This window comes from Electrophorus electricus, chromosome 12, assembly GCF_013358815.1.
Source record: "Electrophorus electricus isolate fEleEle1 chromosome 12, fEleEle1.pri, whole genome shotgun sequence".
Classification (NCBI taxonomy): Eukaryota; Metazoa; Chordata; class Actinopteri; order Gymnotiformes; family Gymnotidae; genus Electrophorus; species Electrophorus electricus.
The window spans coordinates 20786728-20792075 of NC_049546.1; the positions used below are offsets into that span (position 1 = coordinate 20786728).

General features: G+C 38.5%; 1 pseudogene; it reads right to left on the minus strand.

Annotated features, from left to right (window-relative positions):
* Nucleotides 1–429: 429 nt before the first annotated feature.
* Nucleotides 430–4997, minus strand: LOC113568446 (annotated as a pseudogene).
* Between the last annotated feature and the right edge of the window lie 351 nt (nucleotides 4998–5348).

Sequence of the window (5348 nt, forward strand, 5' to 3'; positions counted from 1 at the left end):
TTCCTCTCAGTTTTCTATTAAAGTGCAGGTGGGCATCATGTACACACAGTGTCTCACCTCCTGTCTCTGCTAATCTACACTCTACTCGACACTCAATCTGACTGCACAGATTCTGCTCACAGTCTTTGTCTACTTCACAAACAGGACCAAGATGGTGATTTTCAGATTGGCCTGTTTCACACTTCATAATGGCACAACAGAAAACAGTGGCACCATCATCTTTATTCAAATATACATCCACTGGTCCCAGTAAAAACATTACATGGTGAGCTTCACAAACCTGGAATATGTGGCAGGGCTGCCATTCATCCACCAAAGATCTTGAGGGTTTTCTTCTTAAAGGATCGACTAATATCCCATGTCCCGAGTTAATGATAATGTTCTATAAGCTTTGCTCACATCCATAACAGCTGTAAGAGACTTACTGAATTAAATTGTGCTTTTCACTTCAGAGTACAAACTTTCATAATGCTTTCCTCTTTTCCCTGCTGTGGTTTGTCTTTTACTGAAATGTATGGCAGTGTAACTGAGCTCCACAGCGCCATGGTCCTGTGGAATTGGACACTATCAGACACATGGGACTATAAGTACACCTTTGTGATCATGCTCAAGACTAGTAAATATATGCACGCTTTGTAAGTGCTTACCTGAGTGATTGTGTTTTCTGTCACAATACCTTCCTGATGTCTCACTGCACAAACATGAAAGGAAAATTTTAAAATGTTGAATTACAGTATTACTGTATTATTATTATATTACTGTATGTGTACTAATTTTGGATATGAATGGGAATGTATGTCTCTGTATTATACACTTTCCCTTCTGTCACATTTAGTGATCGTTTTCAGTTTTCACTAATTGAGTCTATAACAACTTTTAATGACATTGTTTTTGCCTGAGGCCCCTGAACAGGCATTATAGCTCACTCACTCACTGACTGACTGAGTCTCAGTGAGTGTGTTTACATGCACTTAATAATTCAGTTATAATCAGATTTCTCCAGTTATCCAGTGGCCATGTAAACAGCATACTCTGATTTCATAGATTGGAGTATAGCCTAGAAATTAGATTAAGAAATCCAATAAATAAAGATAGATTTTAGGTCAGTAATCTGATTCCTCGTGCATATACACCCTTACTCCTATTTCTTTTGGATTTCTCAGTCCGCGCATGCATGCAAACGTAACCGGACAGAGTTTTGAGCTGTGCCAGGAGCAGCTAGGAGAATTAAATGTAGCACCTGCTCAATGAATACAAAAGAAAGCTGTAAAAAGGGCAGCATTGCACATTATTAATAATCATAAAACATTTATATGAAAATGTAAATATTTGCCCATAAAATGGGTCCATGTTTACAAAAACCCACGGCAGGAAGTTTGATGTCACGTCATTCTGTGAGATTATTGGCTGGTTGCAAAGTAGAAATTTGATCATTGCCTGACTCATGTTCACACTATCTGAATACCCAAGTGCATGTAAACACGTTGACTACATACTAGTTTACTAACAAAATCTCATTCTGTGCAGTTATCACAAATAAATTCACTCCCTGAAATGCCTCTGCATAAGGAGTCACAGTAAATGCCCCACACCCTCACTTAAAATAGGCTTGACTAGTCTAGTTATGTAGTCTGATTTTGACATTTGTAAGGACACCCCGCATTACTCAGAGAAATATGGAATAATGCATTTGTTTGTATTTTTTTTTTTTGCATTTAATGAACACTTACTAGAGCACTGTTCCCAGTTTCTCTTTCTCTGGTTTAACATAGCTTGAATGCCGATCACAACCACACACACTCCCAAAGCTGCACCAAGACAGATTATTATGGGATCCACAGGCCTTTCTGAATATGACAACAAATAACATTTCTATGAAAATATTCACATGAGCTGTCACAAATTACCATGTTTTTTTCATATAGAGTGTAATTACATCCTTATTAATGTATATTGTACATCATTTTATTTCCTTGAGAATAGTGCTTACTAACATATTTAAACACTTACTCAGACGCACTGTTGACCCATTTCCAATAAGGATCTTGCCACAGGTGGCCACAGTGCAGTAGTAAGTGCCAGTATCAGAGAGGCTGAGGACACTCTTGAAGAGGTTGTACACACAGCTGTGTGGAGAAGAGCTGATCTCACACTGATGGCTGCTGTTGTGATGAGTGTAAATGATTTCAGGATGGGAGTCTCCTGCAGCATCTCTGAACCAGAGCACTCGGGAGTTCTGCTGTTTTCCTCTCAGAGAAGACGGTGCACTGCAGAGACACTGACTCTCCTGGGGAAACCACACCCAGCACTGGACTTTGGACCACTGATATATTTAATTCTGCATGATCTGTTCAATATATTAAATGTTTATAATTAAATGTTTATTGCTCTAATGAACATGGAAACAAAAATACTGGACATTGTTAATTCTGGATTGCCTTTTTTAAATAAAAGTCTATTTAACATCCCTTAGACATATACAAGACAATACACAATAAATTACCAATAACAGTACATTTTTATAATATTTTAATAGTAGTAATATTTTAAGAATTTTGTTATTATTATAATCGTATAATAGTCTTATTTTTGAAAAGTAGTAAACTAGATCAGAAAATGTAGTCAGTAGTAGTCAGTAGTCATTACATGCACAAATCACATAGTCACAATATAAAAAACTACAAAATTTGATATAAAAGAGCACAATATATATGTACCTGTGTAATAAAACAGATCCAAGATCAATTTATTAGGCGATATCATTCAGAAAGAGCAGAGAATGCATGAAATTCTACCATTAAAAACATAGAAGAATTTGTTTATTACCTGTCACAGCTAAGAATGTTCCAGTGGAAAATGTGACTGTATTCCAGGTAGACATTGCACAGAAGTGCATTCCTTCATCTTCAGCTTTTATATGTGGAATTGTCAGAGAAATGCCTTTCAAGATACCTTCAATTTTAATCTTGAACTGAGAAATTCGGGTGAAATTTATGCATCTCTCTTTTGTAACATTTTTCCAACCTCCTAAGGTATCTCTCCTGATCTTTGATGGACCAAATTACAAGACGAATATGAGAGTCATGTGGAAATGTGCAGTTAAGTGTAAGAGCTTGTCCGGATTTCACAAACGATGTTTGGTAAAACCCCACATCTTGAGCCAGAGCTTAAAAAAAATAAAAGTCACATGAAAAGTCAGATGAAGTCCAACAAAGGAAGAAATAACAAAGGTTTACTGAAACCATAGACTCATCAAATGTGTTAATTTATGATGACTAAAAACATCTGACAATCTGTAGCCCTCTTGTAAAACATCGGTTAAGTTTAAACTTGCGTGTTTTGCAAAGAGATAAAATAAGAATCCAGACTGGAGTCATTCTCATAAAGGACATTACTGTTAATGAGGAGACAGCACTGACATTGTTGGCACTTGCTGCAAGATGTTCAAGATGTTCACCTCACTGGGCTCCACAAGTCACGAGATCTCTTAACATTTTCTTTCCACCTACCTGTTTGTAACCCAGTTTGGCCACAAGAAGTCAGTGGTGAAAAGATGTCAAAAAAGCACTCCAGGAGATGTGTTGTCTTGAGTTAAATTACAAATTACAATTTAGTTAATTAAAGCAATTGAAAGAAAATACAATTGAATCATGATAACTAATTACATGCATATTATATATGTAAAGTATTTTTATCCTATCACATTACAGATATTTAAATAGGCCAAATATATAAATATCAGAGGCAAAACTAGAGAATGGTACTTTTATTTCTGGTAGCTACTTGTTCATTCATGAATATTTTCCTCAGTTTGGAAAGAGCACTCTCCACCATTTCACTGCGAGTTATACTGTGTATGACTATGTATGTGACGAATAAACCGAACTTGAACTATTTACCATTCTTGAATAAATACTTTTGTTGTTGTTGTTGTGTCCCCAGTTGTATGTAAACAAGATCATCAATACATTTAGTTTGCAAACTTTCCTTCAAGACCTCTGCGTCCTGGATAATTTAGCATGCTATATTGAGCTGATAGTGTGCTGATAGTGTTAGATTGATTGTCATTGGAATTTATGTTTAAATCAGCATAAACACTGCAGAACTGCCTATGATGGTAAACATGATATTATGAGATTATGAGATTAACCAACAATACAGATTTACATCTTGGGCTAAAGCAATAATATGTTTAGTACACAATACATTAAAATACATTCTAGTTCAGCAGAAATACTTGCAATATACAAAAACAGATATATAGCCACAAATTATTGTGATGTGGGTGGCATGAAGGAAGCAAGAGGTGAAGTTGAACTAACATGTTCTTTATTTTCCATAATCTTTAATGTAGCAATGACGAGTCTAGGTAGTCTCCAGGATCGGAGCAGCGTTACACCAACAGACGATCGTGGTTCTGTCCGCTAGTGCGCAGCGCTGTCCCTCCGAACCTGTAGGAGTATAAATATGGTGCAGTGTTAAATGAGCCACAGGTGTCTCCTGTCAGAAGACAGGTGATCGTGAGTGGGGGAGGCAAGTGGTCCTGCCAACCCGAGACCTGGAGTACTTACCTCCCCTGGGCTGAGTATGCCCAGAATTCCTTACGTCATGAAGCAACGGGTTTAACACCTTTTGAGTGTGTCCTAGGTTTCCAGCCACCACTCTATCCGTGGAATCCGCCCACGTCAGATCAGCTGGCGGTGGAAGCGTGGTGTCGGCGCAGTGAGTGGGTGTGCGACGGGGCACATCAAAAGCTGTGCAAGCCCATCGCCACCTATAGGAGGAAAGCAGATAGGAGGTGCAGGGAGACACCCCTTTATGAACCTGGGCAGAAAGTGTGGGTCTTGACGGCTGACGGCCGTGCGGGATCCCGCGGGAAGATGGCCGCGAGGTATGAGGGTCCGTACACTGTCACGTGGTGTATTAATGAGGTCACCTACCACATGGGCCTCCACGAGAAAGCTTCTCGGGCTTTCCTTGTGTTGGCACTGAAGCATATCTTCCCCCCTGTTTTTTTTTTCTGCAAATGGGCAGTGTGACAGATTCCCTAGGCTTAGCTGAGACATATGGAGGCTGATAAAGTGCCTGAGCTTCTTACTGACCTAAAAATGAGGTTTGACCTGAGCAAGCATGACAAATCTCAAAGAAACAGATCTAATAGTAACTCTAAAAGCAAAAAAATCTTTGCAATCTTTTTCTGTGAAAGGTTTGTAAAACTTACATATGTTGTGGAAAGCCAAACTCAGAATCCAGACTTGGGTCATAATTGTGGGAGAATCGATGGCTGCTCAAAGCAAAATGCACAGATTTAACCAGCTGACAAGAGTATCAAGGGCTTCTGTTACTGG